The following is a 15,520-nucleotide window of genomic DNA, read 5'->3' as shown; positions in this document are numbered from 1 at the left end:
AATTTTATACTTACAGGACCTGACGAATTCATTTTTGTCTTTTGTTACGCACCCACACTCACACAGATACAGATGACAGCACAAGCTGAGAAACCACGACACAGCCTCTCGCCGCTGTCATCCGTATAATCTCAGATCTCGTACTCTCGCACCTCTCGTTCTGGTTTCTCAGCTTCTGTTATCTGCTTCGCCAGCCATAGACACATACAACACGATTAGAAATGAAACAAAAGTCAAATAAATAAAGTTAGCCACGGTGCATGAATCAATGAACATTACTATACGTACACTTGGGGATATTGAATCTGAGACAGTGTTCCCAACCTTGACAGACTAAATTATGGTATCAGGGCCGTAAAATTATGGTACTAACAAGAAACTTATCGTACTTTTGTTTACTTTCAATAAAAACCACAAAAAACTTCAATTTATGCATTTTTTTGCCATGAATATCAATAAATCGGACTATAAAGTTTATTTACGTTACAGGTTGAAAGACTATCTGTCAGTACTAAGATAATATTTAGGGAGGTATGTTCTCCTCCAGATGGCGTGGTAGGTACCATCTTGGCTATCACCCTCTGGGGGCATGTGCCACAAGTAAGGGACCGGGATCCCGGTCCTGCTTGAACAGATCTCCCACAATATTATCTTATCATTACTTCGTTTCTCGCTAGTATCGCTGCAATTGTATGTAAAATGAACGTCTACACTCTCTCTTTCTTTTTCAACTTATACCATACATTTTTTTACAATTTGCATATGTTGTTTTCATTTGGTCTGACGAAAATTATCGTAGATTTGCATTATATTGTACAAGCGTTATGCTACATTGTACGTACACCAGAATGCTACATCTACGACAATTATGGTACAGTTGGTAACGTTGATCTGAGACGGTTTAATTTTTACACAAGACAGTTATATTGGCGACACAGAGAAACCTACAGCGCCATAGTCGGCTGAGCGCGAAACAAACTCAATCTTGATAAACATAACATAACCCATGACCGTCGAATCTAACCTTAAAATACCGCGGGGATCTGCCTCCTGACACTCACCACTGCTCGCGTTTTGTCCCCGTTTTTGGAGTTTACTCCTTAAGAAACGATTTGAGTTGTAGGACCCGGTACGGAAATTATATGAGGAGTAAAATCAAGTGTAACTCGAAAACTTGAGGCGTTATAGAAAGAGACAAACATATATATTGAACGTACAAAAGAATGAGATGAAATACATTACACAGCGTATCCTATACTTGGGGTCTCCTCTTTGTGCGGTGCTTTGTAGTCTCACTGTATAGTTCATTACCTCTGGTCTGAGAGGTGAATGTGTACGTATGTTTGTACGTGTGTTTGTGTGCATGCGTATGAATTTATAAGACGTGACGTTATCACGTCAAAATATTTGAAAATATGGAAAAAATTGATTTAGATGATAAAGAAGAAGAATCCGAAAAACACATGGATGCGGTTAATTGGTAAGCTTATCGTTTACATTTATGAATAATATACATTTCAAATACGAACAACCAGATCTTACATTTGGTGTTTTTATTATTTTTGATTAATTGATTTAATATATTTTATATTTATATGTATATTAATTTCATTACTTATATTAACCCTTAGCGGCACACATTTTTTCTCACTTACTATCGACTTGAATTTTGTAATCAAGGGTTTCTGGGGTCGCTGATTACGAATCTGCACTCAAAATTTGAAAATTCGAGATAGCGGATTCAATATGGCGGACCAAACGTGCAAGAACTCGTTTGACGAGAGCGAAAGTTGGTACGAAGGGGTTTTCAAGGTCGCTGATTACGAATCCGCACTCAAAAGTTGGAAATTCAAAATGGCGGATCCAATATGGCGGATCAAAACGTAAAAAGTCGTGTGACAAGAGCGAAAGTTGGTACTCGGGGATTTCGGGGTCGCTAATTACGAATCTGTACTCAAAAGTTGGCACTTGAAAGTTTTCGGAGTCGCCAATTACGAATCCGCACTCAAAAGTTAAAAATTCGAGATGGCGGATCCAATATAGCGGACCGAAAATGTAAAATGTCGTTTACCGGGAACGAAAGTTGGTACTCAGGGCTTTTTGCGGTCACTTATTACGAATATGCACTCAAAATTTGGAAATTTTTGAAGTAATATAAATAATCCGAATAATTATAGATATATGTTTGATTCTCTTATCATTTTGGAAGATGCGTTCATTTACCCTCTTTTTCTATTCGATATATATCATAATTATCGTTCGTAAGGAGTAAACTCCAGTCGTGCGTCGGAGCTGACACACACACTTTTTTTTTTAGTTCCTCTACGTGGCGCTAGTAGACTTCTGACACGCTCGCTGCCCTCGATGACCGCGCGCAAGATTGTCAGACAACTACTAGCGCCACTAGTGGTGGAGATTGGCGGCAGAATCGAGGGACATTTTGCGAACCACTTTTAGCGGCGTGTGTTAAGGGGCTGGCGGGAATAATGATTTGCTGAATTGACACGTTAACAACGGTCATGGGTTATGTTATGTTTATTGGGATTGAGTTTGTTTCGCGCTCGGCCAACTAGGTAGGTTTCTCTGTATTGCCAATATAACTGTCTAGTGTTAAAAATTAGCCCTCTCAGATTCATTGTCCCCAAGCGTACGTATTATGTATGTATCTATGTGATCATTTTTTTTGTACAATGATTTGTTTGGAACGAGTTACCGGATGCGTTGACGGAAGAATACAAAGATAGTCACCATTATGGGCTTTCGTGTGACAACCGTAAATCGTCGCGCGCTTGCGCCCTCTGAGGTGTTACAACGGCAGAGTCGGGAACTTATTGCAGAACATCAGAGTTACCGATCACGACATGATGCTGGTTGCGATAACCGCGATAACCTTCCGAGCAGCCCCCTGACACTCGCCACTGCTCGCATACTAAAAAGTTGTACGCGTTTTGTCCCCGTTTTTAGTTCCTCTACGTGGCGCTAGTAGACTTCTGACACTCTCGCTGCCCTCGCTGACCGCGCGCAAGCATGTCAGACAACTACTAGCGCCACTAGTGGTGGAAATTGGCGGCAGAATCGAGGGACATTTTGCGAACCACTTTTAGCAGCGTGTGTCAGGGGGCTGCTTCCGAGTAACACAGTCTTCGTAATGGTAAGCCCAAGTCAATACTTAGCCTGTGTGTACTTACCGAGTTACAGCGTTACCGACTTGTCGGCCATGCAAGAAATTAATAATGAGATTAAGATTCTTCCAAAATTTGTAGCAAAAACGTGATTTAATTAAAGTATAGGTACCCGGGAAAAGAATGTATACGTGGATCATGAATAATAATATAATAGATCAGATGTCATAATGATGCAGAGACCAAAAAGTAAATATTCATATGCGATCTACATATAATATTGTTACAAAGGGTGAAATCACCCGTTTTGCCCCCTCTTTAATGATCTAGTAGTCATCATAGATAAAAGACGTTTATAAACCTCTTATGTCTTTCAAAAGAATAAGGTTGCTGCGTTAACCAAAATTATTGTAAAAACAGTCTTGTTTCAGACTTTAAACGAGAAACAAATATTACGCAATTGAAGCATTTTCACAACATTTTATTTACGCTCTTGATTTTTGACTTGATAATTAAACTCGCGGATCCATATTTATTTTCGTAACGTCAAAGAACGTTACAATATTAATATATGTGATGTCAAAAAAATTTGAGAGTAACTATTAACATATCATGGATGCGGTAATTTTGATTGAGATAAAATGAGATGCTCCGTATATGAGACAGTATTTAACGCAGTGTTCTGACTTAGAGGCCAAAAAAAGGTGATTGTCGGTGGTTTTATTTTAGATAAGGAAATAAAGAACGAAGCTTCTTAAAACTTCAGGTGTATTTTAACACATGTTTGACAGGTTCGAGCAAAAATTTCGTCACCAAATTGTTGCAAAACGGCACCGTTATTAATTAACCCGTTGATTGAAGAATATACGAGTATCTTTAGTCAACGGCTGACCATTAAAGGACCTCGCCGCTAGAGTCTGGAATCGGCCGGAAAGTTAGAGTGCGTATTACGTGTCTGAAATGTAAAAACTACAATTATTTTTAATTGCCACATGATTTAATTATCTATGTCCTAAAACAACCCGAAAAAGAACTGTGATATTATATTAATTGTCGAGCTCGAACGTAAAAAGTGACGATTTTTACAAAGAAAATTCTGAACGAAAAGTAACATGATTATTTTATTACATGAGTATATGTCAATTCAAAATAATTTTAGTTTTTACATTTCAGACACGAATTACGCACTTCATCTTTCCTGCTACTTCGAGATTCCAGCGGCGAGGCGCTTCAATAGTAAGCTAATAACTTCGCCATTTTGTGACAATTGATGATAAAAAAAATTTCTTGTAGATTCCAAATGTGAGTTAAAATACACTCGAAGATTTACGAATCATCGTTGTTTCTCTGCCTATCAAGAAAAAAAAAAATAGCCGACAATCACCTTTTCCCTTAAAAATTATCGTATTTATTGATATGTGTACTTTTTCCGATCTTTGGTTTGGCAGCACTTGAAGAACTCGGTTTTCACTTTGAACCGACATAGAAGTTATTTTTTCTCGATTATATGATTTTATTATTGACCTTTCTTTATTGTTACATAAATATTTAGGTATATGTATAGTTATTGATTGCTTTCAGTTTTCAACCATTTGTATACAACAATAGTGCAAAATAAATCATTATAATCAACTATTTTCATGTAAACCAATAATAAAAAGCACCCAGGTACCGAAAGGCGGCTATGGCCCTCAGTTTTTGGTGAGTCACCGAGCTGTTTACTTTGTCAGTGGACACGAGAGGCCCATGTGTGTCTACGGAAGTATAAAAACGTGAAATTTTTTTTGTTTGTGTGCATTATTTGGGACTTCAAAAATAAGTACAAGTTTGATATATAAATTACACGGGTCAACACAAAATTTTACCTAGACTTCAAAGTATTAAATTTCGATTCTTTAGTTCGTAATTAGACGAAAAAAAAATATATCGCATGAAAAAGTTTGCTTTTGTATTTAGGAGACCAATTGAACGATATTTTTCAAAATCTGTGGTTTCAATTATCAATTAAAGATGCAACCATTTGAATAAACATTTTTATTATTTTTATTAAGTTTTACTATCAAAATAAGTTACAAAAAAGTAGAAAATAATTCAAAAGTGCACGCTTTTACTTTTCTTTTATGTTCGTGAGTAATTTCTCTTGATAAACCCCAAATATAGTCTCCCATCATGTTTTCATTGTATTGGCCTCGATAACGTTGTTCGAAGCTGAAAATGTCCTGATGAAAACGTTCTCTTTGCTCTTCTGAATACGCTCCCACGTTGTTTTTAAATTTATCTAAATGAGCATGCAGCATATGTACTTTTAATGACATCCTGCAACCCATGGCCTTAAAATTTTTTAGCATATCCTCAAGTAGCTTTTTGTAGTTTTGAGCTTTGTTATTTCCCAAAAATCTAGAAACGACTACTTTGAAACTGTTCCAGCTCACTTTTTGAGTACGATTCAGCAACGTTGGAAATTTTTCATCGGCGAAAATCTGTCTGATTTGCGGACCAACAGAAACCCCAGCTTCAACCTTCGCTTCTGATAACTTCGGAAAAAATTTTCTCAAATATTTAAAAGCTTCCGACGTTTGATCCAGCTTTTTCACAAATTGTTTCATCAACCCCAACTTAATGTGCAAAGGCGGCATTAACACTTTTTCCACTTCAACAATCGACTCAAATTTTACATTTTGTTTTCCAACACAAAATTCTGTGTGAATAAGCATTCTTACTATTACTATTACAAAAGCAAACTTCATACCAGAAAAAGGTATTTTCTTTTTGCTTTTGTTCATAATTAACCAAAAAATCATAAAATAAACTTTAGGACGAAGAACAACATTTTTTTGTAGAGCCGTGTTATACTTATAAAAAAAATTGTACGTATAAAAAAAATTGTTTTCAACATTTTTTTCAATTTATAAAATTAGAGACGTGATGGATAGAACAGAGGTAGTACGACAGCAAATGTTGCAAGAAGCGCCTGAGGAGGATTTGTTTGGTGCTTGCTCCTCAGACGACGACGAGGACTACATAATTTCGCAATTTTCACTCGAAAAAATTGTACTTTTTCAATTATTCAAATAATTATACTTTTATAACAATTTCATAATGCTATATTTTTTTTCCTCATCTCCTATATGTCAAGTAACATATCGGGTATTATTACTTTCTTCAATTAATTTCATTAAAAGTTATGATTTTTTAAGTGAATTCGTGAATTTCTCGCATTTTGTTTCTATTTCCATTAATTAAATAACAATAATACAGATTGATTTTCATCCATAACCCAATGCATGCTCTCTTTCTACAGATCTCAAACTACTCTCTTGAATTTTTTCAGATTTTTTGAACAAGCCTATGTATGATAAAAAATGGTAGGACACCGAAGACCCATGTGTGTCTAGGGAGGTGCGCAAATTATAGTGTGTCTACGGAGGGTTGAGGAGTAAACTCCAAAAACCCAACTAAATTGATCCACCAACACCATAACATATTATTGGTGATGTCTATCTGTGCCTCTTGAAAAACATGTTGCACCATTTCCTAGTTTGACCTGAGTACGGCGCATAGGATGACAACATGGTTAAACACTGACAGGCTATTCCCGCCAGATCGAGTGAACCTTACGCATGTGACGTACGCCGGTGTGAAATTCGCTAGTTTTCGGAATGGCCGAATTACCTGTGACTCGCACAATTTCTCCCTCGTATTTGTCGCACGGACAACAATCTCGTGCCCCTCTCTTCGTCCCCCATCAATGGCTAGCGGAGGAGAGACGCAAAGCACATGGCATACGATGTATGCATGTATATTACATGTGTGCTGCGTCGCTTACACTGCTGTATATATCGTGACAAAGGGTGAAATCACCCGTTTTGCCCCCTTTTAATGATCTAGTAGTCATCATAGATAAAAGACGTTTATAAACCTCTTATGTCTTTAAAAAGAATAAGGTCGCTGTGTCAACCAACATTATTGTAAAAACAGTCTTGTTTCAGACTTAAAACGAGAAACACATATCTTGCAATTAAAGCTTTTTCACGACATTTTATTTACGCCTTTGATTTTGGCTTGGTAATCAAACTCACGGATCCATATTTATTTCCGTAACGGCTAAGATCATTACAATATATATCAGTGGTCGCTTATAATCGCGCAATTTCTCTCTCGCACCGGTCGCGCGGACAACAATCTTGTGCCTCTCTGTCTCTCCTTCGCGACAATTGGAAGAGCCGATGCACCCCCTTAATTAAATTGGTGGATCGATCCATGCTTTGAAAAAGAAACACAAAATTAAGAAATCAGAGTTTTTCAATTTACAGTTTTTGTGGTAATTGTTAGTGGAGTAGTCAATATCGACGTGATGTAAAAAACGCTTTGTAGTGTGGTTTCACGATAAAAAAACCTGACTTCCAATAAATTTTCAATTGAAATATGATACTGAAATTTCGTATCTTTTTGATTCAGGTAACTGTAAATTACCCATATAAAGTCATCAAACTATAAGTCAATAGATGTAGATAGATGGGACTACAAACTTCTTACGTAATTGATAAGGTTTCCCGTTATTTGAGAAAAATTGATTGAACTGAAATTCGAAGTGTCTTTGATATTGATCATCGGACATTTGACTCCTATAACCAAGAAACGTGCATGACAACGTATTACTGACAATGAGATATTTGCAAATTTTGTGAACTATGCAGCAAAAATCTTTCATCGTAACTTTAGCTCTTCCTAGCTGAAACAACTCCCATTCTCTTCTCAAGGTACTTTAAATTCAAAAGATATATTTATGAACGTGTACTGAAGTTCACGGTGTAGCATATTTTTTTTTTTTTTTGAAGTGAAAACTTCTTTAGCGGCACTTGGCACTTTTTTAGATAGGTACAAAATGTTAAATTCGCGTCAGATCCGTAGCCTGATCGAAAAAGCGTAAGACGGATGGAGAGAGGGTAATATCCCCCTCTCTTTCTACCGTACGGCGAAAATATATGCCTGTTCCGTCTGTCTCGTTTAAGTGGCGCTGGGCGCCTGCGCGTGTGTGTTTGTACTACAGCCTACTACGCGCATCCACAGATGGTGACTGCTGATGTGTCAATCTTTTGCATACTTGTGAAATTCTTGTATATGAAGTGCTTAAAAGATTAAAATGGAAGAAAGTGTATTTATTAACGAAAAAAGGGACGAAGAAATATCGAAAGAAATTAAGTGAGTACTTTATAAAAATATACATATGTACCTACACATTATAGATGTAATATTTGTAATATGTTGATACTTTATAGTGTTAACCTATATATACGCGCGACAAATTTTAGCGGCATATTTGAGGGAAATCGTTTCTTTTTTAATAATACATTAAAGCAATGCGCGCGTGACTTATTAGTTCTTGATATTAGGAGTATCAGTTGTGATACTGACCACATTGGCTTATCCAGTGCTTTGCTAAACGAGTGTAAACACGTGTATTACGTATAAAATCATAAAAAATACGATACCAAACAAATAATTTCAAATGAAAATAAATAAAATAAAATAATAAATAATATTCGTTCCTCAGAAAAACAAAAGAAAAAAAGGGATAAAAATCGAAAATATCAATGTGCATGGCGTCAGCGTAGAAAAAATTTGAAAAAAAAGATTCGAAGGAAGAAAAAGAAGAAGATAAAAGAAAAAGACATCGTGAAAATCAAAGGGCATATTATTTATGTAATATAAATTGTCATGTTTGTCTACGATAGCGCAATAAATGAATATTGTATTTTACCACATACATGATAGTACTTTTATACTGATTAATAAAACAATTCGTGCGAAATTATTCCCTAACGATTCCAACATTATCAAAAATGCACAACGTTGATGTTTAAGTTTTCATTTCTGCCGGCACTCCCGGAGTGCAACCCGTCCTTTTTTTTCTTTTAATTCACTGTAAAGTATATCTGCCATTGGTTTTTGTAAATCGTGCATGGCATCGATGCATTCTATTTCTTTAGGAGTCGGCGGATTTATAGTTGAAAAGCCATCAAAGAAATTTTCTAGTAAACTTTGGTCGCCGTGATTGATCTAACCCCAATGATGATGCGAAGGTATGCATTGTCCTTTCACTTACGATGAAAACATTATCGGTACTTAACAATAAATCTAAGAACAGCCGAAGCCAGTCAACAGATTTGGAAAGAGGTAGTTCTGCGCAGGTTCAAATAAATTGCAAATCACAGACTGCTTGGAGTCAATTATTACTTTATGAACTATTGTTGTACAAATGAGATATTTGCACATTCGCATTAGAGTGGTTCTTAATTTGGATACGGAGAACTTTTTATCGTTCTGCACCCTAACACTATACCCCATTCGTCGTTAACAATGTGTTTAGAATCTATCCCTGCTACAACAATTATGGTAATCAGAGCACCACCTAGCTTGAATTTTTCTTATCTAGGGTTGATATTTTGGGATTGCGAAATTTTACTTGTTTATTGGAAAATCTAAACAGATAGCAATTCATCACGTTTTTCAGATTCGGTATATTATGTAACAAATTTTGTGAGCATTTTTCGATAATCAATTTAAATTTTGCGATAATCACAAATTTTGATTTACCTGAAAATCAACCATTAATGGGGAAAATCCACGCCAATCCATGTAACACATTATTTTGTTATGATTTGAAACAGTCTTGGAACACAATTTTCTTACTTCAAATTAAAGCCCATTCTAATTTGCATACAATAGTAGTTATATAGCGGGCGTTCTGGCTCAAACTGACTTGCCGACCTCATAGGGTGCTGCAGGACGCGCCTCACCCGTGGTCGGTTTGTAACCGACTGAGCGTCAGTGTGTTACCGACCTAAGCTAACCTGACCCAACCAATGTAAACATCAAGATGACTGATCAGCCTGCAAGATGGCGGAGTAACCCGCAAGATGGTTGACTGACTTGCAAGATGGCTGACTGACCTGCAAGATGGCTGACCAGCCTGCAAGATGGCGGACGAGATGACGGAGCATGTAGTTGGTGTGTTACCGGCCTAAGCTAACCTGACCCAACCCAATCTAACCTAACCCAACCAATGTAAACAACAAGATGGCGGGAGCAGGATGGCTGACATGATATCGGAACAGGTTGCTAACCTAACCCAGCCCGGCCTAATTCGTGTGAACAACAACATGACGGGCAGGATTGCAAAGCAGGACGACAGGGCGGTATTGCAAAATGGCTGGCGGAATATACCGTTTCTAAAATAATATTTTCAGCATACTTCGAATACATTCTTTTGTACTAATTGACCAGATGGCGACACGCAATTAGATAGGCTGGGAATGTTGATGATGACCCGTAAACTTTCACGTGCAAGAATTTATTATGGAGGAGGGTGTGGTTGGTATATAAATCGCGAGCTTATTCAACATGCTATATTGTTTTCATAGTTTTCCTATTGTGAACTGCAGTATCCATAGTACGAGAAATTTATAAAATCTACATCGAACGTGATGGATCAAAATAAAATCAACCTCGTCTGTCGCCTTGAAACGTTACCCAATAAGAGAATATCGGATCTGGAGGTTGGGAAGGAGTACAACGTGACGGGGGTAAGGCGCGTCAATACTTAGTACGGCAGGAGTATTCTGCTCGCGCTAAATGAGCAATTCTAAATATTTTTACCCCCTAGAACCGTAAGTCTCATGGAAAATGATGTCGCGCAATTCAACGTAATGCAGAAGACGATAATCGAGGGCATTCTACGTATGAAATACCATGGGAGCGAATACAAAAAATTTGAAGTTTTGTGCGACGGATGAGCATAGTCAGCAAAAGCGTAACAAAAAGATATCCCAAGAATAGTATGCTCTCTCGGGGGAAATGTTAGCTATTAGTCGGTGTCGCTCATGGCTTGGAAACTTGTTTCCCCCCACACTTTTCATTGAAATTCCCGTAGCATTGGAAGTAAAAGCGAACGTAGCAGAAACCGAATCGTCAGTCTTGCATCAATATTCATACAAGAAAAATCAACACTGTTCCAACTTGCAATATGGAGATGATTATGGAAATTCAAAGTTTCGTTAGCCTCAACGATAAATTTATACCCAAGGAACTTTGCATCATGAACATAAACTCATCGGGTTTGAGTCGGATTCTCTTCAAACCACCGTACGCTTGGACAGATCTACCGACTGAACACTAAGTTACTAACGCTTGGCTAATACACGAACGTTTCAACGGGATACAACTGTGCCTTCGAAAATGTTCAGCGGTTGAAGAAGTGGTATGTCAAGGAGTGCACGGGGTCTCTCGCGAGAGAATCCGACTCAAACCCGATGAGTTTATGTTCATGATGCAAAGTTCCTTGGGTATAAATTTATCGTTGAGGCTAACGAAACTTTGAATTTCCATAATCATCTCCATATTGCAAGTTGGAACAGTGTTGATTTTTCTTGTATGAATATTGATGCAAGACTGACGATTCGGTTTCTGCTACGTTCGCTTTTACTTCCAATGCTACGGGAATTTCAATGAAAAGTGTGGGGGGAAACAAGTTTCCAAGCCATGAGCGACACCGACTAATAGCTAACATTTCCCCCGAGAGAGCATACTATTCTTGGGATATCTTTTTGTTACGCTTTTGCTGACTATGCTCATCCGTCGCACAAAACTTCAAATTTTTTGTATTCGCTCCCATGGTATTTCATACGTAGAATGCCCTCGATTATCGTCTTCTGCATTACGTTGAATTGCGCGACATCATTTTCCATGAGACTTACGGTTCTAGGGGGTAAAAATATTTAGAATTGCTCATTTAGCGCGAGCAGAATACTCCTGCCGTACTAAGTATTGACGCGCCTTACCCCCGTCACGTTGTACTCCTTCCCAACCTCCAGATCCGATATTCTCTTATTGGGTAACGTTTCAAGGCGACAGACGAGGTTGATTTTATTTTGATCCATCACGTTCGATGTAGATTTTATAAATTTCTCGTACTATGGATACTGCAGTTCACAATAGGAAAACTATGAAAACAATATAGCGTGTTGAATAAGCTCGCGATTTATATACCAACCACACCCTCCTCCATAATAAATTCTTGCACGTGAAAGTTTACGGGTCATCATCAACATTCCCAGCCTATCTAATTGCGGTGTCGCCATCTGGTCAATTAGTATAAAAGAATGTATTCGAAGTATGCTGAAAATATTATTTTTGAAACGGTATATTCCGCTAGCCATTTTGCAATACCACCCCGTCATCCTGCTTTGCAATCCTGTCTGTCATGTTGTTGTTTACACGAATTAGGCTGGGCTGGGTTAGGTTAGCAACCTGTTCCGATATCATGTCAGCCATCCTGCTCCCGCCATCTTGTTGTTTACATTGGTTGGGTTAGGTTAGATTGGATTGGGTCAGGTTAGCTTAGGCCGGTAACACACCGACTACAGGCTCCGTCATTTCGTCCGCCATCTTGCAGGCTGGTCAGCCATCTTGCAGGTCAGTCAGCTATCTTGCAAGTCAGTCAGCCATTTTGCGGGTTACTCCGCCATCTTGCAGGCTGGTCAGTCATCTTGCTGTTTACATTGGTTGGGTTAGGTTAGCTTAGGTTGGTAACACGCCGACGCTCGGTCAATAACAAGCCGACTACGGGTGAGGCGTGTCCTGCAGCACCCTATGAGGTCGGTAAGTCAGTTTAAGCCAGAACCCCCCTATATAACTACTCACAATATTTTACGCATACCTGTTGCAGCAAAGTAGCGATGCATAAGTTGAAACAAAAGTATTCCAAATCACCATCACATATGTACTCACACTCGCGTGCAATATTTACCTGTCCTTTCCACTTCAAATCTAACCGCTTGTCCGTGTCACGACTCAAAAAAGATCTGCTCTGTATCTATGTCTATTTTCTACTGTTGCGAAATCATGTCTGTCTATCATTTATGCGTTTTCTCGCCTTGTAAATAATCAGCTGCTCTCTCACGATATAGATCGTATCACTTTGTATCATCATCAATAAAGCATCCTTTATTGATAGTTAATCAGAATCAATTTTAATCTTCATCCCGCTTTCTCGCTATAGTCATCAATCAATAATTTGCGGATCTTACGTCAACGATCCAGTATCTTCTACTTCTTCTTCCCAGTGGCTATTCCCCAATCGAGGATGTGCCAAAGTACTCTTTAATTACCTCTGGTATCTCCAGGAGTTTCAAACGTGGGTTGACTTCATCCATATATATCCGGTTATGGTTGTTCCAAAGTGTCGTCTCTCCACTCATGGGTTTGTCTTGGTGAAGTTAGACTTGTGTGGTTGGGTTCGGAGTAAGATCGACGAAACACACAAAAAATAAAAAAAATAAAAACACATGGTTGCATTAATTATTTGAGAGACGTTGGTTGATTACAGGTTTAAATTGTTTTTGATAACAATTCGGCCAAAACTAGGATAACGTGTGTTGGATGTTTTAAGAATAACATTTGCAGATCAGAGCCGTAAATGATATTGTTTTTCCGAAAGAAATCTTTGAGTTTAACTCTAGGAAGATTAAAGTAGGGACATTCCCAAAATAGGTGGTTCGGTGATACGACAGGGTGACTGCACCGGCACGTCTGCGTAACCACCAAGCCCATTCTGGCTAGGTGCTCATTAGCATTAGTATGGTTTGTTTTTATCCAATTCATTTGTGCAATCTTCCTTCTATCGAGGATTAAGCCATTGAACCATGGCTGATTAGCAAATAGTCCCGCCACTGCACAGTAATTAACACCTTTATGGCGGCCTATGCCGAGGATGCTAGTTTGTGTTGATGACATCTTGGCGCTTTTTGAGAGATGTTTAATGTCAGCTCAAAATTTTGTATCGTCAAATTCGGTTGGCTGATCCCCTACCGACCTAGTGGCACGATCAGCTAATTCATTTCCTGATAGACCTATATGGGAAGGGATCTATACCAGGATGCACTGACCCCCGAATTCCTGTATTTGGAATAGTTTTTGTTTTGTGTTAATCAAGATTGGGTTAGTTCTATTTTTCATCAGGGGGTGTACCAGAGCTGCGATGACAGAGAGTCTGTGAGAATTCGAGTTTTGAAGTTCTGACCTTAATTAGGTCCAGAGCTTTGGAAATGCCTAGAGCCTCTCCCGAGAAAATTGAAGTTACCATTGAGACCATAAAGGAGAGGCCGTCCGTCGTCCGGGGGGACCACCGCTGCCGAAACTTTAGGTGGTGAAGAGATTTTGGAGCCGTCACAGTAAATTTGAAGAAAGTCTGGGAAGTCGGACTGACAGATCAACTTTAAACTTATGGAAGGAGATGGATCTTTTTTAATGCAAAATCCAGTGGAGTTGTTCGTGTCAATTCGATTAAAGATAGCCGGATATTCCAGGTCATAACAGGTGGGAATATTGGAGGATCTGATCCAAGACGCAGTGCTCCTTATCGAGGACCATATCTTGTAGACATAGGATCCCAGGTAGATGGGATTCTGCCCTTGCTTATCAAGCAAAATCTCCATTAGTTTGAGTTTGGGAATGACTAAATTGCCCTGACAAGAGTAGGTTCTGAAAATATGTACCTGTACCGATTCTAGTCTAGACAGATAGCATTTGGAGGCGTTACTAAAAAATTGGGCCCCCCAATCCAGGAGAGCTCTCACAAATCCCTTGAATACTATTAACATGGTTAAGGGATGGCCTCCCCATGTAAGACTCGAGATAGCCTTTAAAACTGAGACAGCTTGGATGGCTTTGGCCCTATTATATTCGATGTGAGTTGGCCAAAGGAGCTTCCTGTCCAGGTGAACGTCTAAGAATTTCACTGAAAGTCGATTGTGAATCGTGGAGTTGTTGAGTTGAATGCTGATTGGTAAGTTACCAAGAAGTCTCCTAGAGAACACGCAAAGTTGAGTCTTTTTTGCGTTAACCGTTAGGCTCTTGTGTAGGAGCCAGGGCTTTACGGAATCTAGGAAAGCTGAAATTTCATCTACGGCGGCCTGAAGTTCTCGGTGGGAGGAGTATATTGTCACATCGTCAGCGTATGTGAGAACTTTAGTATTTGAGCCTATATTATTAACCCTCCGCCGGCTATTCATGACGATGTGGTCATATCTGACTTTGGCACGTCCTGGTATCTCGGGAGGGGAAAGTGGATGTGGCTTGGGACCCGCACCCAAAAAAACTTCACGGCGTTATACGCTCATACGGGCAAGCACGGTAGTATGCGTCAGGACCTTGCGAAGTTACGACCGTTTGAATTTTAAACGTGAACGAATTCGTCACCGATAGCCGGCGGCGTCATTTTTTCGACTTTTGAGGTACGTATAAAATTCATATTTTTTCGTTGAAAATCAAAGCTTCCTCGAAATCCAGGAAAACGCCAGCAAGATATTCCTTTTTTATGAAGCTATTGTATATATCAG

The sequence above is a fragment of the Neodiprion virginianus genome, chromosome 3 (genome assembly GCF_021901495.1).
Source record: "Neodiprion virginianus isolate iyNeoVirg1 chromosome 3, iyNeoVirg1.1, whole genome shotgun sequence".
In the NCBI taxonomy this organism is placed as follows: domain Eukaryota; kingdom Metazoa; phylum Arthropoda; class Insecta; order Hymenoptera; family Diprionidae; genus Neodiprion; species Neodiprion virginianus.
The sequence above is the reverse complement of the archived record's forward strand: the minus strand, read 5'-3'. Positions refer to the sequence as shown.